Source organism: Acomys minous (assembly GCF_964271855.1).
Source record: "Acomys minous genome assembly, chromosome: 1".
NCBI classification, from domain to species: Eukaryota; Metazoa; Chordata; class Mammalia; order Rodentia; family Muridae; genus Acomys; species Acomys minous.
Window position 1 is genome coordinate 137,672,532 of NC_140483.1, and position 22,520 is coordinate 137,695,051.

A 22,520-nucleotide genomic window follows, 5' to 3' on the forward strand; every position below is an offset into this window, starting at 1 on the left:
AAAACATGTCGGAGGGCAGTGGTTACCAGTCCTGGCTTTCCTTGCAGAGGACTCAGATTCAGTTCCCAGCACCCATGCAATGCTTCACAACTGCCTGCAACTTCAGTCCCAGGGGATTTAGTTCCAGGGGATCCAATTCTCTCTTCTGATCTCTGTTGGCTGTAAGTACACAAGTGGTGCATAGACATATATGTAGGCAAAAATATTAACAAAGCTGCTGGATGTGGTCGTGCATGCTTTTAATCCCAGCACTCGGGAAGCAGAGGCAGGAAGATCTATGTGAATTCAAGACCAGTCCAGTGTACAAAGTGAGTCTAGGAGATCCAGGTCTCTGTTATACAGGAAAAAAAAACTATCTTGAAAAATCAAAACCAACAACCAAATCTATATAATTCTTAAGGCCATGCAGTCATATATGGATACCATTACTTTTTTTAATCAGGAAAAACAATAGCTAAGATACAGAAAAAATGTAGATCATAGATTGTTTGGACAAAATGTTATAAACCATATCCTGGTCCACAGAACTAGCAGAAGCATTTTGCTTTAGCAGAGGCCATGCTAGTTCTCATAACACCAGGTATGCCCACCCAGGAAGATTGCCAACATTTTCTAAGAATGCCTGCCTTGCCTTTTTCCTATAGCTCCCCTCCTCTTATATCCCAGCCCACAACTCTGGTGGAACCAGTTTCCAGAATCCCAGAGGCCACACAAGCCACCCAAACCCAAGCTGAGGCAAACACTGCATGAGAGAAGTTGCCACTCTCTAGAACATCAGGCCACCCAGGCCAGAAGACTAGAGAGGAAACAGAAGCCAAGGAGAAACATACCCATCCCACAAAGACAAACTCAGAAATTGGAAACTAAACCTATAATGATGCAAAACCCAGATGCCTAGGGGCCAGTAAGAACATAATCAACATCACCCAAAGCAACATGCCATCACAGATCCCAGCAGTCCTACCACAGCAAGCCCAAATCATCCAATCGATCTGAAGTATAAGAAAATGACCTTAAAACCAGCTTGATGAAGGTGATGAGGGTCCTTAAAAAGAAAATGAGGAAACTCCCTGAAGAAACTCAAGAAAACACAAACAATTGGAGGAAATGAATAGGTTCTGTAAAAAAGCCAAGAAAAACAGACAGTTGAAGGAAAATAATGAAATTGTTCAAAATCTGAAAATAGAAACAGTAGCAATAAGGAAAACACAAACTAAGGGAATGCTGCAGATATAAAGTCTAGGTATGCGAACAGAAACTACAAACACAAGCATCATTTACAAAATACAAGAGATGGAAGTTAGCATCTCAGGCAAAGATGATACAATAAAAAAAATTGATACATTAGTCAAAGAAAAATTTACATCTAAAAATTTCCTAATGTCAAACATCCATGAAGTCTGAAAGACTATTAAAAGTCCAAACCAAAATATAATAGAAATAGAAGAAGAAAATTCCAGCTCAAAGGCCTAGAAAATGTTTTAAACAAAATCATAGAAGAAAATTGTACTAATCTAAAGAAAGAAATGCCTATAAACATACAAGGAGCTTATGTAATACAAAATAGATTGGACCAGAAAAGAAAGTCTCTGGACCACATAATAATCAAAACACTAAACATGGAGAAAAAAATATTACAACCTGCCAGGGAAAATGTCAAGTAACAAATAAAGGCAGACCTATCAGAGTTACAACCAACTTCTCAATGAAGACTTTTTAAGATGGAAGGGCCTGCAAAGATGTCCTGTAACAGATCCTAGCTCAAATTACTATATGAAGTAAAACTTTCAATAAATGTAGATGGAGAAAATACTATATTCCATAATAAAGTCAAATTTAAACAATACCTATCAAATCTAACCCTATAGAAGATACTGTATATAAAACTCCAAACCAAGGAGGTTAGTTATACCTATGAAAACACCAGAAGTTAATAATCTTACACCAGAAAAAAATAGAAGGGAAGCACACACACACATGTGCATGTGCACACACATACACATGCACACATCACTACCATCACCACCAAGAACAACAACAATAACAGCATAACAGGAATTAGATATCACTGGTCATTGATATCTCTTAATGTCAATCAACTCAATTTCCCAATAAAAAGACACAGACTAACAGATGTGAAAACAGGATATAGCCTTCTGCTGACTATAAGGAACACACTTAAACGTTAAAGATCAACATTACCTCAGAGTAAAGGTTTAGAAAGATGTGTTCGAAGCAAATGGACCTATGAAGCAAGCTGGTATAGTCTATTATCCAACGAAACTGACTTCAAACCAAACTTTAAAAAAAACAAAACAAAGAACACTTCATACTCAGTAAAGGAAAAATCTACCAAGATGATTTTTAAATTCTTAAGATCTATACCCCAAATGCTAGTGCACCCATGTTTGTATAAGAAACACTACTAAAGCCTAAATCATACATTGAGCCTCACACAGTGATCGTGGGAAACTTCAGTAAATCACTCTCACCAATGGAAGGGTTATTCAGACAAAAATTAAAATGAAAAATATTAGGGCTAACAAATATTATGACAAAATAGACCTAACAAATATCTACAGAACCTTTTACCCAAACACAAAAGAATATACCTTATATATTGACCACATATTCAACTAGAAAACAAATCTTAACATATCCAATAAAATTGAAATAACCCCAATGCATCTTATCAGACCACCATGGATTAAAGCTAGATTTTAACAAAAAGTAAAGTAAAGAAAGAAAGAAACAATGAAACCCTACAAATTCATGGAAACTGAAAAAATAACTCTACTGAATAATTGTGTCATGGAAGAAATAAAAAATTTAACCACTTCCTAGAATTCAATGAAAATATATATACAATAGACCCAAGTGTATGGGACCAAAGAAAGAAAAAAGAAAGAAAGAAAGAAAAAGATCTCATATTAGTAACTTAACATCACACCTAAAAGCCCTTGAACAAAAAGAGTCAAGGATATGCAAGAGGAATAGACAGGAGGAAATCAAATTGAGCACTGAAATCAATTAAATAGAAACAAAGAAAACAATATAAAGAATCAATGAAACAAAAAGTTGGTTCTTTGAGAAAAATCACCAAGATAGACTAACCCTTATGCAAAATAACTAAAAGGCAGAGCGATAATATCAAAAGTAACAAAGCAGATATAAAAAGGAGGCCATACAATAAACATTAAGGACATCCAAGGAATCATTAGGTTATATATATATTTTTAAACCCTATACTCCACAAATTTGGAAAAAAATCTAGAAGAAATGAACAATGTTCTAAATAGATACCATGTACCAAAGTTAAATCAAGATAAAATAATTTATACAGACATATAACCCCGAAGGAGATAGAAATACTCATTAAAATCTCCCACCAAAGAAAGCCCAGAGTCAGGCAGTTTTAGGCTCAGAATTCTACAAGACTTTCAATTCTCCTCAAATTATTTCACAAAACAGAAACAGAAGGAGCATTACGGAATTCATCTTATGGGGTCACAGTCACCCAGATACCCAAGCCACAAACAGATATAAAAAGAAAGAGAATTACATACCAATTTCCCTCATGAAAATGGATACATATATGCTCACAAAACAAATCCAAGAAAAAAAAAAGTCATCCACCATTACCATTTAGGCTTCATCCCAAAGATGCAAGAATGGTGTGACATACAAAAATCAGTCAATATGCTTCATCTTATAAACAAACTGAAAGAAAGAATAAAACCACTTGATCATCACAGTAGATGCTGAAAACCCCTTCGACAAAATCCGAAACCCCTTAATGATGACCCTCTTGGAGATATTAGGGATGTAAAGGACATAGCTAAGCATAATAAAGGCAATCTACAGCACGCTTATAGCCAATATAAATTAAATGAAGAGAAACTCAAAGCAATTACACTAAAATCAGAAACAAAACAAGGTTGTCCCCTCTATCCTTGTCTGTTCAGTATATTAACTGAAGTCCTAGAGAGCAATGAGACAACGGAGGGAAACCAAAGAGGTTCAAATCAGAAAGGAAGAAGCTAAAGTATTACTATTTGCAGATGATATGATATTAGGTATAAGTGACCCCCAAAATTCTAGCAGGAAACTCCTATATCTGATAAAAAAAAAAAGAACCTTTAGTGAAATAGCTGAATACAAAATTAACTTTAAAAAAATCAGTAGCCCTTCTAAACACAAATGACAAAAGGACTGAGAAAGAAATTATGAAATAACACTTTATAATAGCCACAAATAATATAAAATATTTTTGCATAATTCTAACCAAGCAAGTGAAAGACTTGTACAACAAAATCTTCAAGTCTTTGAAGAAAGAAACTGAAGAAAATATTAGAAGTTGGAAAGAGATCCTATGACCAAGGATTGACAGAATTAACATAGTAAAAATATCCATCCTACCAAAAGCAATCAACAGATTCAACATAATACCCACAATTCTTTACAGACCTCAATAAGACAATATTCAATTTTATATAGGAAAACAGAAAACCCAGCACAGATAAACAATCCTGTACAATAAAAGAGCATCCACAGTTCCAGAATTCCTGATTTCAAATTCTACTGCAGATCTACAGTAATAAAAACCTCATGGTATGGGTATGAAAACAGACAAGTTTGTCAAAGGAATAGAATCAAAAATCTCTGACATAAATCCACATACCTATGGAAACTTGATTTTTGAAAAGGAAGCAGGAAATACATAACAGAAAAAATTCAACATCCCAAGCAAATGTTGCTGGTCTAACTAGATGTCAGGGTATAGAAGATTGTAAATAGATCCATATCTATCACCTTGCATAAAAAGTCTAAGTGGATTAAAAAACAACATAATACCAGATACACTGACCCTAATAAGAGAAAATGGTGAATAGCCTTGAATTCATTGGCATAGAAGCAACTTCCTGAACAGAACTGATAGCAGAGGCACTAAGAACAACAATCAATACATGTTTCTCAGGAAACTGATAAGCTTCTGTGGACACTGTCAGTAGGAAAAAATGGCAGTCTTCAAACTATAAAAGGGGCTTCACCCACCCCACATCCAAGAGAGGGTTAATATCAAAATATATAGAGAGAACTCAAGGAACTAGACATCAAAAAACAAATAATCTAAATAAAAATGGGGTACAGTTGTAAACAGAGGAATTTCAAATGGACGAGAAACACTTAAATAAATGTTTCACATCCTTAGCCATCAGGGAAATGCAAATCAAAACTATTTTGAGATCTTTTTCATACTCCTGTCAGAATGACAAAGATAAAAAATTCAAGTGACAGCTCATGATGGGGAGGATGTGGAGCAAGTAGAACACTCCTCCATTGCTGGTGGGAGTGAAAATTAGTAAATCCACTATGGGAATCAATCTCCCTCAAGATTGAGCTATACCACTCCAGGGCATATATCCAAGGGACAAGGATATTCCATCCCACCACAAGGACATGTGTCTGGCCATGCTTATTGAAGCTTTATTCATACTAGCCAGAAACTGGGAACAATCTACATGTCCATCCACCAAAGAATGGATGAATAAAATGTGGTAATATACAAAATGAGTTATTGCCTGCATGTTTAAAACAATGTCATTATGAAATTTTCAGGAACATTGATAGAGCTACAAAAAAGTCATTCTGAGTGAGATAGTGCAGACACAAAAAGACAAACATGCTTACTTATAAGTGGACATTAGCGGTTAATTAAAGGGCAATCATTCTACAATCCACAGACCTATAAAGGCTAAGTAACAATGAAGGTTCAAGGGGACACATGGGTCTCTCTGAGCAGAGAAATAGAATAGATTTTGTGGGTGGACTGGAGACAGGTGGGGATGTGAACAAGAGGGATCAGATGGACATGGGAAAAAACAAGGCAGAGATACTAGGAGATATGTCTGGAATTGAGGGGTTATATAGACATCTAGTATAGAAGAAACCTGAAATCTACCAGAGTGATCCTAGCAAATCTCTAGTAATGAAGAGTACAGAGTCCAAACTGTCCATGTTCTATAACCAGGCAAGGATCTCAGCAGTGAGACTGGGATATCAACCCACCCACAAAACCTTTAACCTGCAATCTGTCCTTGCTGCAAGACATTCTGTGGCAGTGATGGAGCAGAACTTGTGGGAGTGGGAGTAGCCAACTCATGGCTGGTCCAACTTTTGACTCTCCACACTAGAGGGAACCCATTCTTGACAGTTCCTAAATAGCCAGAAATCAGAGGCATGATAGCCTGGATATGCATGATACAACAAAACAAGGCTGGAGAAAAAAATAATAAATTAAATGATTCCTAATGGTGTTCTGCTATACTCATAGATCTGTGTCTAGCCCAATTATCATCAGAGTTGTGTCACACAGGAAGAGATGGGAGCAGATGCAGAGACTCCAAAGCCAAACACTAGGCAGAACCAAGGGAATCCCATAGAAGAAGGAGAGAAAGGATTGTAGGATCCAACGGTGTCAAGAATACAATAACACCACCCACAGAACCAACAAAACAGGGCTCACAGGGGCTAACAGAAACTGAAGTGATAAACAGACCCTGCATAGATGTGAGCTAGGTTCTCTGGATATACTTTATGGATGTACAGCTTGGTGCCCTGTGGGACTCCCAACTAGGGGAATGGGGGGTTTCTCTGACTCTTTTGTGTGTGCTTGGGACCCTTTTCCTCCTACTGAGTTGCTGCATCCAGCCGTGATATGACTTTGTCTTCAGTCTTATTGTATTATTGTATCTTGTTAGAGAATGTTCAGTGAATATCCTAGGAGATCTGCTCTTTCTTTCTTTTTTCTATTTTCTTTCGTTTCTTTCTTTCTTTCTTTCTTTCTTAAGGGAAAGAGAGGAGTAGTTGTGTAGGGAAGTGGAGAGACCGGGAGGAGTAGTGGAGGAGAAACTGCAGTTGGGATGTAATATATGAGAGAAGGATAAAACTTAAAACAACTTTAAAAAGCTTTTTACAATCATTTAAAAATGACAAAAAGATTAAGCATACAAGTTGTTATGTAAATACTATTGTTTGTAATTGTGAGGCAATTATCAGTAAAATTTTAATAGTGTTAATTATGTGACAATTTTTAAAATATCATGTCTATTGAATATAGATTCCTTATTTAATATATGATGTCCAGGTTGAAAATGTCTAAAATTATGACAGTTTTACTGTTTGTATGTTCTAGCATTTGCTCAATAGACATGGTTTGATTAACTCAAATTTTTTTCAGAGAGCTTTTGTCCTTATGTTTCCAAAATTGAACAAGGCCTTGGAACTAAAATGAAGCTCAAGAACAGCTTGCATTTTAGGTATCTTGAAGATTAGCGTGAGAAAATTTAGCTAAATTGTATACTTTTGATGTCTCTGCTTTAAAATCAGTCCAGACTCTGGAACTCTGGTCTAAATGCAAGGGCACTGGATACCTCCATTTGGAAGCTTTCATTCCTCAAGATGAGGTGTTCAGCTTTTGAAATGTAACATTCCAATCCCATATGATCAAATAGTTTTTTAAAAAGAACAGAAGCTTCTTATATGTTGTTATAACCAAAGGTGGAGGAGGAGGAGAAGGACGAGGAGGAGAAGGAGGAGGAAGAAGAAGAGAGGAAGAACAAGAACAAGAATGAGAACAAGAACCAAAAGAAACAACTACAAAAGAATAAATTCATGCTTCACCAAACCTAAGAGGCCAAGGGACACATTGAAAATAGTTCTATCCAAGAACAAAAATCAATAGAAAACCCCATAGCAGGATCTAAACATAACACAGAAAAAGAGGACTCCAGAACGGCAGGACCAGAACAAATTTGTACATAAACTTTAAAACCCAGTTAATTTAATATAAAGCTGTAGAACTATTTAAAAGTGAGAACTGGGAAAACGAAACATTAACTGCTAAGGCTTTATTTTTCTATCAGTCAAAGAATAATAAAAGTAACCTGGTCTACAAAGCAAGTCCAGGCCAGCTAAAGCTACAAAGAGAAATCCTGTCTTGAGAACCCAAAAACAAAACAAAACAAAACAAAAGAATAATAAAAGTGTCTAATTTTATTTAAAACACTGCAAAATGCAGATAAGCAACAATTAGTAAAAATAGTCTATGTGTGCATGTGTGTACATATACACATATATACATACTATGCAGAGAAATATGCACAATTATGCTTCACTGAGTGGAATATGATTAGCGAACTTAATACTTATCAACACATCTACTCTTTCACACAGCAAGTGTTAGGCATCCTATGAAGTACCCATGGTGAAGATGCTGATAATGCCTCAATAAAAGAAGCATGTGAGCCTAAGTCCAATTACATATATTCTACAGAAGCTATGTAGAGGGAGAGGTGCCGTCAAATTTGGTGGCATCAAACTTTCTTAAGTATAATAATTTTAATCTCTGTATTAAATTATACTGTGAATAATTTAAAATTGTTTTTAATTAGTGGAAATGTCATGCAAATGTTTTTAACTTATCCCCAGAACTATTCACCTTACAACATTCTCAGCCTCCCCACTCGACTTGAGATTACTCTCCCCTGGCCGTTGAGTTTGGTTTGTTCTGCCCACCTAGTCTTTTGGGTTGGATCAGCCTACCAGAGGTTACATCACTAAAACTAACTGCTCCTTCTCCCAGCAGCTATCAAAAGCAAATAGCTCCTCAGATAATGGTAGAATTACATGTCCACCTCTCTTACCTCTATGCTGGAGTTAGTCTGACTGGAACTTGTAATTATCTTGTGCAGACATTCACAATCACTGGGAGTTCAAATGTGCATTTGTTTTGCTGTGTCTGAAAAGTACGGATGGTTTAAAGTTATCCATCACTTCTGGCTCTTACAATTTTTTATCCCTTCCTTTTCCACAAAGATCCCTGATCCAGCAGTGAGATATTAGTGTCCAACTATGAGTTGGTTACCCACAGTCTTTTATTCTCTCTACACTAACCAGTTGTGCAATTCTGGGTTAATGGCATTTCTATTGCAAGGTGAATGTTTCTGATGAAAGTTGAAAGATCATTGGGCTTAGAAATAAGTCATTAGGAGTCAGTTTATTACTACATCTGTTTGGCAGTATAGTAGTAGCATGCTGTTCCCTAGGACCTAAGGACCTATGAGCTGTCTAGTTAGAGTCTCAGGTGCTTTAATGATGCCAGGTGTGAGTTCTGTTTTATAGAGCAAGCCTTATGTCTAATGAGAATGTGGAAGATTACTTCCGTAATGTGTGTGCCACTATTGCACTAGTGGGCCTACTTTAGCAGACAGTCATTGTTGATTGATGGTCACTTTTCTCCTCTAGTAGCTGCATGTGCAGAGTTGTCTAGCACTATGATTTCTATTTGGAAGGGATGGAGTTTCCAGGAGTCTCTATGCTCTGTCATTCAAGTATGTGGTGTCATCATCCATAGTGTATTATTGTCAAGTTCTTGAGGGTAGTCAGAAGTACTGGAAACAGTCTATAATGCTTAGTGTTCTAAGTGAACCAATTGGCCACACATTTTTAAAATTGTGTGTGTGTGTGTGTGTGTGTGTGTGTGTGTGTGTGTGTGTGCATGCCTCTGTGTGTGTTTTCTGAAGTTTCTGTAGCAGTAGCTATCCAACAGATCTCCGAGAAAGGCCTTTAGTGTTAGTTATCTTTTCCCATCTTCCCTCTTTTACCGTACTCTCCCATATGTTACTCAATTTAATCCTTCCTGTTCCTCATTATTCAGCTATTAAAAATAAAATTATTAAATTTACAAAAAAAAGAACAGAGCTCAAAAAATCATCTTGAGAAAAGTAAACCAGACAAATAAAGATAAAATTTACATGTTTTCTTTAATTTTTAGGGATAAGTGTTGAATCTGCTGATGTGTGTGCTTGATTTAGAATATCCACAGAGGTCAGGAACTCAGTCAGAAACTACTGGGTGAAGGGGAATTCGAGGGAGGGGGGATACCGTATTTTCTGGTGGATAAGATGACTCCCAACTTTAACTTTCCCAGTTAAAATATGGAGTTTGCAGCCCAAGTTTGCTGCACAGGGTGTGTGTTGGAAGAGGCATTGTCTTATACAGTTAGTATATTCCAAACTCTCTATATTTTTTGCATGGAGGGGGGACAAGAAAAGTGTTTATTTCAGTTTATACTTTCAGGTATCAGCCCATCTCTGGAGAAAGTAAAGGCAGGAACTCAGGATAGAAACCTAGAACAGGAACCACAGAGGAAGGCTTCTCACTGCCTTGGTATCTGGCTCATGCTTGGCTAGCTTTCTTATATTGCCCAGGCCCAGTGATATTTAAAGATGAAATAATTATGGTGCTACAACTAGGATTGTAAACCTAAGTACACTGAATTAAATACGTTCTGGAAGTAAAAAATAAAATCTTGAAATATACCTTAGTATGAAAAGCCAAAAATCTGAAACCCTGAGTGTCATTGGCTCATTGTTGTCAGTCATTATAGTCAACAAAGACACCATTTGGCATCTTAAAATCTTACTTTTCATTTGCATTTCATGAAGGCTTTAAATGGCAAGGAATATGTGCTTCTTCTTCTTCTTCTTCTTCTTCTTCTTCTTCTTCTTCTTCTTCTTCTTCTTCTTCATCTTCATCTTCTTCTTCTTCTTTTGTGTGATCTTGATTGAATCTTGTGACATCTAGAGAGAGAGAACCACGACTGAAGAATTGTCTCACTTTGACTGGGGTGTAGCCAAGTCTTTAAGAGACTGTTTTCATTGATGATCTATGTTGGAGGATCCAAACTGTATATTTTAACTGGAAAAGTTAAGGTTGGGGGTTGTCTTAAATGATGGAAAAATAAAAGGCTATTTTAAAGGGTTAAAGGGAACAATGGACCAAATTTTTTTAATTAATTAATATATCATTTACTTTTATAGTCACTATGATAAAATATTGACAAAACGTAACTTGCTGAAGGAAAGGTTTGTTTTGGCTTGCAGGTAAAAGAGATGCAGCAGCTCACAGCAAACAAGACATGACATAAAGAGCAGGAGGTGGGTGGTCACATAGCCTCAGCACTGAGGAGGCAGAGAGAGGAGTGGAAGCGAGAACATACTAGAAAACATCAAGGCTCATTTCCAGTGACTCACATTCTCCAGCAAGATTTTATTTTCTAAAGGTTCCTCAACCTTCCCAAACAGCACCGCCATCTGAAGCTGAGTGTTCCAACATATGAGATTGGAGAGATTCAAAGCACAGAAATTACTTATAAGAGTTGGTGTTTCCCCCAAATGATGCTCCATTGCACAACAAGGACATATGCTCAACCTTGTTCATAGCAGCCCTTATTCGTAATAACCAGAAACTGGAAACAACCTAAATGTTCCTCAGTAGAAGAATGGATAAAGAAACCTTGGTACATTATGAAATACTACTCAGCTATTAAAAACAAGGAAATGCTGAAATTTGCTGGCAAATGGATGGAACTAGAAATGATCATACTGAGTGAGTTAACCCAGACCCAGAAAGACTCACATGGTATACACTCACTTTATAATTGGACACTAGCCCAAAAGGGATGTCCCATGAAAGTCTTCACTTACCAGGAGATTGGGATAGATGCTGGGAACTCTTATTGGGTCTCTAGATGAGAGAAGTATGGGAGAATGGGGAAATAGAAGGACCCAGAGGAACCCACAAGAATAACATAATGACAGGCAGGTCTGGACTCAGGGAGGTCTGCTCAAACTACTACAACAACCAAGGGCAATATATGCAGTAAACTTCAAACTCCTACCCAGATCTAGACAATGGACAGGACATTCTCCACAGTTGTGTGGTGAGTGGAGACTGACTCTGATATGAACTATGGTGTCCCATATTTGAGGTGGGGAGGCCATGTGGCACTCAGCGAAAGGATAAGCAAGTCACTAGGATGAGACTTGATAGGCTGTGGGGAAGGAAGTCCACTTCTGTCACAGACGTAGGGGAGGAGAGTATGGTGAAAGAGGGAGCAGGGAGGAATGGGAGGATACAAGTGAGGGGATAACAATGGAGTTGTAATCCAAATAAATTAATTAAATAATAAATAAATAAACAGAACAAAAAAGAGTTGGTGTTTCAAAAGCTAGTGCATATTACATTGTAATACAAAGAAAACACAAAACAACAAGAACAAAACCCAGAGACTTAACTTAAAGTTGGAAAGGATAGGAAAAGAAGTGAAAGTAACATGTGTGGGTACATTAACTTAACACTCTATAATTTAAATATAATAGTTATATTAACATAAGAAAGTTTTATAAATGGAATGTGTACATATAAATATATTAGTGTGTTTTAACTTTATAATTCACATAATTGAGAGTCAACCTTGTAATTCGTCACCATTATGCCTGTATATTTATAGAAGATAAAAGGGACAAGTAATAAACACATGTACCAAATCATGTTTGTCAGGGTGAATAAACACTGGCAAAGGTAGGTAAAACTACTTTGTTAATTTGAAACACTTATATACAGTATGTACATTTATGGATAATATGGAAAATGTATGCATCTTTATAAATAAGTTCCACTAATTCTAAAAAAATGTTTCTCAGTTATATTCTGGGTTAAGGAGCTCTGTGGTAGGTTAATTGTCTAGTATGTGTGAGGTCCTTGAATCAATATGTAGTACTAAAAACAGGAAGTACATCTAGTGCAATCTCTACTGAAGAAATTAAACAAAAAAAGAACTAGAAGTAGCCTGACAATGCCCTCTCCCCAGAGACGAGTGCACTGCTCTTTAATATATGGTTGAGTGCCTGCTGCCAAGTAATCCAGGTATTAGGGAAAATAAAATTTTTGTTTCAATTCATTAACTCCATTGTTCAAAATATCTACAGGAAAGTAGAACTCTAATTTTGTTCACTATAACTTACAAAGAAACACATTTTCACTCTTGGAGCTTCTTCTGCGATCTCTGTTTATGAAACAACAGACAGTTTTTCTTCCACATTAGGATTGTGAGTTCAAATCAGATACAGATCCCTATATAGACTTTCTTACAGTTAATCATTAACACTACTTTAAGTACCCAAATTGGATGGTTTTTTTTTTAATCAATCACCTTGAAAAACTGTCAGCTATCAAATTCTCTTTGCCAAGCTTTTCAGTTATGATTCTCCTGGTTTTTAATAATAATGATAACAACAAATACTTCCTCAGATGAGTATGTTTTGCTCTTTTCCAAGATCCTCCCAAGTGTCACACAATAGAATAAATACCAACCTTTTATTGTATGTGTCATAAAGCACATATTCCTCACTGAAATGTATTTATTATGTGAGTTTATATCTATGTGTGCCTGTGCCTTTGTGTCTGAGTGTGGAGTTCAGAAGTCAGCTTCCAGGGTCTTTCTGTGCATTCTATTTACTTTGGTATACTCTTTTGGTTTGGAGGCAAGATGTCCCACTGGTCTAAAATAGTCAGGTTTGGCTACACTGGTTGACCTGTCTGCATCTGCGTCACTACTTCTGGGATTTCAAGTGTATGTATCATACATGTATGCATGGCTTTTAAACATGAGTTCTGGGGATTGGACTCAGGCCTTCATGCATGCACTAAAAGCACATTAATGGCTGAGCTTTCTCCCACCATAGGAAACAGTCCACTTACCTTATTTGGTCTTTAGCCAAGGCTTCTCATCATGTTTTGATTAAAAATATATGGGTGCAGATGTTTTTGATAGTACAAACAAAAGCTTAAAAATGTAACACTAATTGTTATAAAAATTATACTCAGTCTTTTAATCTCCTTAACTTTAATCCATAGAAAAATGGAAACTGAGCCATAAAAATTTATAAGTATAAAAGAACATTGCCTTGTTACACAATTTTAGAGAAAATGAATTCAAATATAAGTTCATGGGGAAAAGTTGTAAAATCCATAAAGTGTTTAAGAAATATTTATTTATGTGTTTAAGAGAATAATAAAGGTATTGGCCTGTTGTAGCATTTACATTTGATTTGATACAGAGTATAGTTCAGCATATGATTTCCATATTGGTTCATCTTGAGAATTTATCCTTCAGCATAATCTCAACTACAATGTATATTTTAAATATCAACTTTTACAATGCGTAAAGTTACTTTCAATTTTTTCCTGGTGAGAACATAAATAAAATTACTTGAAATTTATTAATCTGAACATTTTAGTTTCTAATATGATTTATCCTATCATTGCATATACAAATACCTAGTCAATGCTAGCAATTTAGCAACTATAAAGCCATGGGAATATGTGGTTATACAAATATAAGGTCAATTTTTTTAATATCAAAAAATTTAATCTGGTTATTTATATGGAGGGTCGTCGGTATATCAAAAGTAAAATGCAAATGTGTGGAAATAATAATAAGTGAAACAAAATTAGGGTACACAAATATAAGGAGTTAGGGAAAAGGCCTGAATTTCATATGAGTGTGATAATTTTGCAGTGAATATTAAATAATATTAATCACATGTTATGGAGAATGGGGTATGCACAAATGTGTGAAAACATTGGTAGTATAATTAGATCCAGGTACAAACAGGAAGAAGAAATTAAGAGTGACAAAAATAATACTTTGGAACCTTCACCCCTGGGTCTTCTCCAGTTCTCCTCTTAGTCATGTCTAGGCAACATTGTCCACACAAAACATGAGAACAATTTCACCCAGAAAGAAAATTGGAAGCTCAATCTGAAGAATGAACATCAAATTCTAAGTTCCCTATGCCAAACAATGGTGATGAGAATATAAAAAAAAAATCTGATTGAGGTAAGACACCGTGAAAATGAAGGAGTTCTCTTATAGTCTTCTTATGATGAGCAGAAAAATCTCCAGTCTGGGGTGGAAGAGCTGTGCATATTTAGAGAGCAATGGGAAGGTTAAGGGTAATGTAAGGTCCGTGATCTACTCTGTTCCATTCTGATATAATTTAGCCTCATGAGGGTACAAAATAAATCATTTAAAGTTTGGCAAAGTCTGCGTATAAGGGTGCTGTTCCCCACCTTCTCATCTTCTACCTCTTTCCGGCACTACATGGCATGGGTTTGATGAGGAGGTAAAATAGGAAGCTATGGGAAAAACTAAGGAAGTACTCTGAGAAAGTGATGAAGGAGAGCTCTGAAAAAATAACATCTTTGCTTTTTCAGATGAAATGAGTTTTCTAATAAGTGAAATGAATATGCTAGGAGAATGGATGCCATCTAGCACCATCAGAAGATCGCCACTGGAAAACTAAAATATCTTGACAACAGGGCATAAAGGATATGTTTTCAATTACGCTTGGGTAATCATAGAAGAGAGCAAAGATGGAATAGATAGTGCCTGGCTTAGAGCTTCAGAGGTGTAGCCCACTATCATCATGATAGAAAGCATGGCCGCCGCGTGCAGATAGGTGCTGGAGCAGTAGCTGAGAACTTCATCCTGATCTGTGGTCTAAAGAGAATCAGGCATTGGCATGAGTTTTAGAAATTGCAAAGTCCACCCCAGTGACATATTTCCTCCAACAAGGCCACATTCCCCAGTCCTTCTAATCCTTTCAAGTAGTACCACTCCCTGATGACTAAGCATTTAAATCTATGAACCTGAGCGAGGGAGGAGGTATTCTTATTCAAACAACCATGACATCTCCCTGCTCATCAAAGGATGTGGTCAAGGAAAAAGACACACACATACAAGAGACAATTTACAAGTATAATCCTGAGAAGAAAGGAAAATGTGGATGAACTAGAAAGAGAAACCTAGAAAATTAAGTTGTCCATCATGCAGACTGAGTTCCGTAAATTGGAAAATCAAATTGGCTTATTGAAATAAAGCAAGTTACACTGCTGTACCTCAGAGTATGTAACTCGAATGTTATAGCTGCTGCACATGAAAGACGTTGCATGTCAGTTAGGCTGAAGAGTTTGAGTGTATCCTGAAGGCAATGAGAGGCAATTGAAGAACTTCAAATAGAAAAAGGAGAGAAGAAGATTTCGGTGTTGTAGAATACATTTCAGCTGCAGTGTGGAGAATGGATTGATGAATTAAGGAATGGAGATGTGGAAAATCAGGGGAAGGTAGCATGGCAACGAGGCTCTTGACCTACTCACAGAAATAAATGCGGCAGAGCAGGCCTTCTCTGTGACAAAAGAAAAAGACTGGAAAGCGTTCACTTGGAAGTCGGCACAGGACAGCTCTTGACTCTCAATGCGTTCTCAATCACTTGTGCAAGATGTTGACATCAATGCAACAACGGATACTCCACATGAATCAGTGTGCTGCTCCCACACTGGCCTTGAGGTTCCTGAACTCCTGATCACTCACTAGATCACTCTCCTTCATTTTATTTAGAAGCTGCTTAGTTGCTACATACACACAGTAATAACATTTTACATACATTTCATAAGTTACATATGTTTATCACATATCATACCCAAAGTCTGAGTCGATACAATTTACAAATTAGATCTAAATGGGAGGTGAGCAGTGAGATGGCTCAGCAAGTAAAGGCACTTACCATAAATCCTGAAGCAAAGTGGTGGAAGTGATTGCCTCAATTTTTCTTCTGACCTTCCCAAGAGAGCCATGACCAAGCATATGGATATATATACATATATAACATTTTACAACTGGGTAGGTGTGGTGTTTGAATGATAATGGCTTCATAGACTCATATTTTCAAATCACTGGTCCTCAGTTAGTGGAATTGTTTGGAAAACACTAGGAGCTGTGGGCTTGTTGGAGTATGTGTGGTCTTGAGGGATGATGTGTGTCAGTGGGGGTACATTTGAGATTTTAAAATACCACATTGGGCCCAGTGTCTCTCTGTCTCGGTCTCTCTGTCTCTCGCTCTGTGTATTTGTCTCTGTTTGTCTCTCTGTGTCTCTGTCTCTGTCTCTGTCTCTGTCTGTCTGTCTGTCTGTCTGTCTGTCTGTCTCTGTCTGTGTCTCTCTCTCTCTCTCTCTCTCTCTCTCTCTCTCTCTCTCTCTCTCTCTCTCTCTCTCTCTCTGCTTCCCTGTGGGTCAGGATGTAAATGTTCAGTTACCATAATGATCATGGACTAACCCTCTAAAACTGTAAGTAATCCCCTCCACAATTAAATGTTTTCTTTCAAAAGAAATGTCTTGGTCATGGTGTCTTCTCACAGCAATAAAACAGCAACTAAGACAGTAAGTTTAACTGCACACCAAGCAGGCCCTACTCCCAAGAATAGTTGGACAACACATTCTGTACTCAACTAGAAAGGAATAAAGAAAACTCAAACATAGGTGGGCAGTGGTAAGAGATTGGGAGGATGGTTTTGAGAGGAGTGGTCTCAAAAGAATTAATAAATGCATTATTTTAAAGACTGCTAAAATTTGTTGAATAAACGTATGCTTCTATCCTTAAAGCTTCCTGTTGCTCATCTATAACTGTGGTGGTTTAACTAGGAATGCTCCCCATAGACTCATGTTTTTGAATGTTTGGCCCATATCAAGTGTCATTACTAGAAGCTATGGACTTGTTGAAGTAGGTATGGCCTTGTCAGAGGAAGTATATCACTGTGAGGGCAGGTTTTGACGTCTCCTTTACTCGGGCTATGCCCTGTGTGGACACAATCTCTTTCTGCTGCCTACGGATCAAAATGTAGAACTCTCAGCTCCTTCTCCAGCATCATGTCTGCTAGCATGCCACCATGTCCTGCCATGATGATGGACTAATCCTCTGAAACTGTAAGCCATCCCCAATCAAATGTTTTCCTTGATAAGACTTGCCATAGTCATGGTGTCTCTTCACAGCAATGGAAACCCTAAGTAAGAGAACAACCTTAAGACAGAGGGAGGAAAGTGCGGTGTTTGAGAGTAGAACTTCTTAATTCAAATCCTAGTTGTAGACCTTGTCAGCATCCTGATCCTTAGCAAGTAAGCATATCTCTGTGATCGTTATCTTTACAGTACAGTTACTGGTAGCTTCTTCATCAGTTCCCATAGGCCACACAATAAGGGATCAGCGCAGCACTCTCTGATATCCTTTAGGAGAGTAGATCAGAGTTGGGAAGCATAACGTGTCAAAGTGTTGAGAACATCAGACCGGTGAGTGCTGAGCTCTTAGTGGAGCATCTATATCACTCCTCTGAGACACAGGGAACATCAAGGAAACATGGGAGCTAGAGGATGGGGAGCAGGGTTGTAATCACAGTCTTCTGTGTATGACAGGTCCATCGCAATCATGAAACCACAGTAGCTGTGGCAGCTCACATAGAAAACAAGAAAGAAAGAGGGAGGGCAGAAGAAAAGAAAGAGAGTGAAGGTGGGACAAGTAAGTATAAAGATGACTAGCTGGGAAGAGTTGGTGTGGTCAATGGGAGTGGAAAGGCAAAGAAAGGGGGCTTGGACCATGAATGTGCACACAATGCATTATGTACAAGTAATGAAATAGTAAAAAAAATGAAACCAAGAATCTTTTCCCCTGGCCTAAAACACTTTACACAAGGTCAAGCTGAATACCGTCCTCTGCATGTAGCACTGAGCTCAGATGCAAAGGCTTAACTTACAACAATAATAGAAGCAAGATAAGAAATAATCCAAATGGAAAGAGGACTGCTGCCAGTTGGATTATTTCTGCTGAGCAGAATGTTTATTTTTTCACAGAACAAATTAGAAGTTTTCCAGATGGTTTATCTGAAGTATTTTCCTCTATTCCAGGCAGAGAATAAATTAGAAGTGTGCAGAAAAGGTCATCTTCTCCTCCCCAAGAAGCACATTTTCATAATTAAAAGAGTCAAAGTTCAACCACATACAAAGTCATCTTCACTCAACATGAGTTGCATTTGTACACTGATGGTAGTTCTCTAATCCAAAGTCTGTCAAAAAACAGTTAAGATTCAATAAACCCCTCTTGTGGTCTTTTTATTGTTCAGGGTACTAACACCATGATGCTGGCAGAGGAATACTTGGTCCTAATTTGCTGACAGCAACAAGTTGAGAATGCTTTTATTCAACTCATTGTTAGCTAAAAAATTCCTAAGTGGGCCCGTGATTTGTCATATAACAACACATCGTTGGGGCCTTAGAGAAGAGAGGGTCTGTCTCTGCCATGATACCTTCACATTAGATAAACATTTTATTGTTTACTAGAGCCTCCTGAGAAGGTGAGGTAGAAGAATATAATATTAAGTTTTTCAGGAGAGATTTTCATCACTTGTCAAATTAAGGTAGTCACCTTTGTGAGATGGAAAATGAATCTGAAAACAAATCCGGCACCCCAGCAGAAATCCATTTTGATTTTTTGATAGTTTGCAGTTACAATGAGCAACGCATACTGGAAGACACAGAGGAAAACTGTCTTGACACCTGCTGGTCAAGCAGAAATGAATCCTGCAGCCATCTGACCTGGCTGGGAACCCATTGTAGACACAGTCCTAAACATGCAGCTGGAAATTAGAGCACAGTTACTGTTCAGGAATTATGCAAGTCAAATAGGATGATTCTTAAAAGCAGACAGTTTTCTCATGACCATCTTGAGACAGTTGTCATTTTCATAAGTATATATGATATGGACAGGTATATAGGTATAGTTAGGTTACCCCTTTCATTCTTTGAGGGGACTCATTTGCACTAGATGGACAGTGGAGAACTTCTTTGTCATCAAGGTACCAAATCTTCAGCAGTGAGTTACCAAGTCATCACCACTGAGGTACAAAGTCATAAAAACTGAGGTACCAAGTCATCACTACTGAGGTATCAAGTCATCGCCATGAAGGTATAAAGTCAGTAGCACACATCAGCTGGATTACTTAGTGTGGATTACTTAGTCCTTAAATCTTGGACTCTGATATCTGACAAGATTGAAACTATGATATATTCTCACAACAGATAAAAGAAAAAGGACTACTCTGTTTATTGTTACAGAAATCTTCCCTTTTCCATGGTAATCAAATATAGCACCTTCCAAAACTCTTTTATGATTCTTTATTCTATTGAAAAGTAAAAAATGCTTTCGGCTTTCTGTGATGGTCTCGGACCATTGCAGTTTATATGGGTAGTCACACATGCAGATGTGCACGTGTGTGTGTGTGTGTGTGTGTGTGTGTGCAATTATAATTAAAGAAAAAGAGGCCATGGATCTGAAAGGGATCAAGAAAGACCTATAAGGAACCTGAAGGCTGACAAAGTGATGTAAACATATACAACATTTTTTTAAATGAAAGGAAAGCAAACAGTGCTATGTTAGTAATATTTAAGTACAAATAATTCAGGGAAACACATCTCATGAAAATATTTGACCACATTTCACATCCATAAAGGCTCTGCAATTGCCTTTGCAATAGTCAAACTGTGATGTGAGGCCAATAAATCCCCTCAAAATTATGGAGTTTAGGAGGAGATAGCAATATACATTTATAATACATGACCAAGATAGGCTTTTCAACATATTTCCAATTTTCTTAATTTCTTCTTTATCTCCAGAATGGGCAAAACCTGACCTTTCTTATCTTCCCAAGTAGCTGGGCCTGAGCTTAGCCAGCCCATGGCTGTCCTCATTTGCATGAAGGAAGCTGGCACTGGAGAGTATTTCCTAGAAGGTGGTGTGTTAGTCAGGGTCTCTACAGGAGCAGAAGCAATAGAGAGAATATATTATGAAAAAGCATATTTTAGATTATGCTATTATCCCAAAATTGCTGCCTTTACACTCGAAAGGCTGAAGTGTCTCAGAGGCTGGTTTGCCTGCCTCATCAGTCCCGACCTGACACTACAGCAGGGAGGAGTTGGACAGGGCTGCTGGTCTTTGGGGGTATGGAAAGGTTGTATGGAAAGGCTCAGGAAGCCAGACTCTGATGTCAGCAAAGAGTTCCGGCTACAGCAGCAACAGAATACATGTACTTATGTAAGCAAAGAGAGCAAAGGCTAGCAGGCAAAAACAGTGTTGCTCTTTCCTCTGACTTCTTTGTATCTGGGCTCCCCACTGCAGGCAGCTGCTCTTCACTCTCTTAGTTAATCCTGCAGGGAAAGACTTTCACTGAGCCACAAAGCTGTGTGTCTTAGTAGATCCCAGATCTAATCAAGCTAGCAATCAAGTTAATCAACCAAGCAACATTGTCCTTCTGTGACCTAACAGCAGCAGGAATAGCCTAGAACACCTGAGAGCAGTGGTCGGTCTCAGAGTCTCTACCCAAAAACTGCTTCTTCTTAGAAAGGAGATGGTCTGGTGTGTGCCTGTACTGTTCGACTCTTCTGTGAGTTCTTTGCTCACAGACAGTGAAGCCAGGGAGAAAGCACTTGCAGGTGAGGTAACAGCACCAGAAGGGGAGGTGACGGCAGATGACAGTTCCATGCTGATGCCGTATAACCATGCCACACTCACTTGTCTGCATACAAGTTATAAACTACTTTATTCACAAAAAATACTTCCTTGTTGTTTAGAGAAGCATACCCATTTTCAACCTTAAATCTTGCACTCGGCTATCTGACAGAATCGAAACTATGATATATTCTTGCAGCTGATAGAATAAAAAACAAAAGCAGAAGGTTTCAGTGCTGAAACTGTGGCAGTAGAGCATCATGCCATACAGTTCACGTGCAGCAATGAGAAAACACTTTCTCCACTGTTATTTTGACTTACCACTTATACCTCTTAGGACAAACTACATATATTTCACATTCTGTTTGTCTGGAACTACTGCTCACCGCTGCACAACTAAATTTTTTCCTAGTGGTATAAATAAACAAACTTCACTGATAACTTAGTTTTAGACTACGTACACAGCTGAGATAACGAATACATATAATTCAAATTTTCGTATCTTCTGTAAGTATGTAATTGTTATGCTCATTGGAGAACAGTTAAAAGATAAAAGCAAGCTAACTGGAAGAATTCCTACATGCACGTTACAGTGTGCTCAAAAGGAAGGGATGGCATTGAGATGTTCTTTGTAAAGCACATGAAAGACCTAGCTCTTCAATAGCCTAACACTAATGTGGAATAACATTACTAGCAGGAAGAGAGGTCTTTGTTACAAGCCAGGTTTGGCATCACTGCTAAGGCTATATGTTTTCCATTTAAACAAGAAGCTGGTTTTATTTGTATGAGAATACACTTACAAATTTTCCATAAAATAATTTTATTAATTCTTGATCAAATTGATCTCTCACTCCTTCCTCTAACTCAGCTTAGGTCCATCCCCTCCTTACATGCACCCTTTTCCGTCTGTTTGTGTCTTTGTTGTCCTCAGTTGCTTGTTTGTTTGAGGACACCATCTCCCAGCAGGTGTCAGGGTGCTCTGGGTCTTACTTCTGGCCCTACTTTCTTGACATTTCCAGAGACTTAAATGTTGGAGGTGTGCTGTTAATGTATTAACTGAAGGGAGGCAGCCAATATTCAGATGATCCCTTTAATTTGACCATTTGTATTTTTCCGTAATGGATGTTTTCCCTAGGCTGCAAAAGAAAGTTTCTCTTATGAGAAGTGGGAGCTACACTAATGTATGGGTAGAAGGATAATTGTTTAGGATACAATTATATATTATAATAGTTCAAGGAACTAAAAATGATGAGAGTAGTTCTCAGTGTGGAGGCTCCCAGGATAG

At 37.6% G+C, this 22,520-nt stretch overlaps 1 long non-coding RNA gene across 1 annotated transcript in view; it reads right to left on the bottom strand.

The window, feature by feature from the left end:
• Positions 1–8,703: 8,703 nt before the first annotated feature.
• The window catches only part of LOC311596778, a 52,789-nt gene continuing 38,972 nt past the window's right edge, over positions 8,704–22,520 (bottom strand). The window contains exons 5-6 of the long non-coding RNA XR_014778973.1: positions 10,487–10,643; positions 8,704–8,800 (exon numbers count right to left, since the gene is read on the bottom strand). This is a non-coding gene — a long non-coding RNA (uncharacterized lncRNA). The remainder of the gene's footprint in view (positions 8,801–10,486; positions 10,644–22,520) is intronic.